Source organism: Antrostomus carolinensis, unplaced genomic scaffold (genome assembly GCF_000700745.2).
Source record: "Antrostomus carolinensis isolate BGI_N321 unplaced genomic scaffold, ASM70074v2 scaffold41740, whole genome shotgun sequence".
Classification (NCBI taxonomy): Eukaryota; Metazoa; Chordata; class Aves; order Caprimulgiformes; family Caprimulgidae; genus Antrostomus; species Antrostomus carolinensis.
The window spans coordinates 615-1,144 of record NW_010288457.1 but is presented as its reverse complement, the minus strand read 5'-3'; the positions used below and the strand labels follow the sequence as shown (position 1 = coordinate 1,144).

The 530-nt window shown below is 55.8% G+C and overlaps 1 protein-coding gene across 1 annotated transcript in view; it reads left to right on the top strand.

Annotated features, from left to right (window-relative positions):
* PPIL1 (peptidylprolyl isomerase like 1) overlaps positions 1 to 530 on the top strand; it is a gene marked incomplete at its 5' end in the record, with an annotated part of 1,747 nt that overhangs the window by 623 nt on the left and 594 nt on the right. The gene's annotated exons all lie outside the window — the stretch shown is intronic.

Genomic DNA, 530 nt, shown 5'->3' with positions numbered 1-530 from the left:
CTGGATGCCGGGACGTTTGCCGTGAGGTGACATGTCCATGTGCTGGCATGTCCCCCATGATGCCAGGACCTTGGCCATGAGGTGGCATGTCCAAGTGCTGGCATGTCCCCCATGATGCCAGGACCTTGGTCATGAGGTGACATGTGCCCCATGACCCCACTGTGGGATGATCTGTTGGCCATGGAGTGGCTTGTCCCTCTTGACCCTCTTCATGGGATGTCATGTTCCCCATGATGCCAGAACCTCAGTCATGAGGTGGCATGTCCACCATGACCCTATCCATGGGATGACATGTCTCCCAGGACCCCAGCCATGGGGTGGCATGTCCCACATGATGCCAGGACCTTGCCCATGAAGTGACATGTCCCTTGTAGCTACATCCATGGGATGACACATCTCCCATGATGCCAGGACCTTGGTCATGTGTTGACATGTCCCCCATGACCTCTCCATGGGCTGGGCATGTCCCTTATTATGCCAAGACCTTGCCCATGAGGTGACACATCCATGGGATGTCATGTCCCCTATGA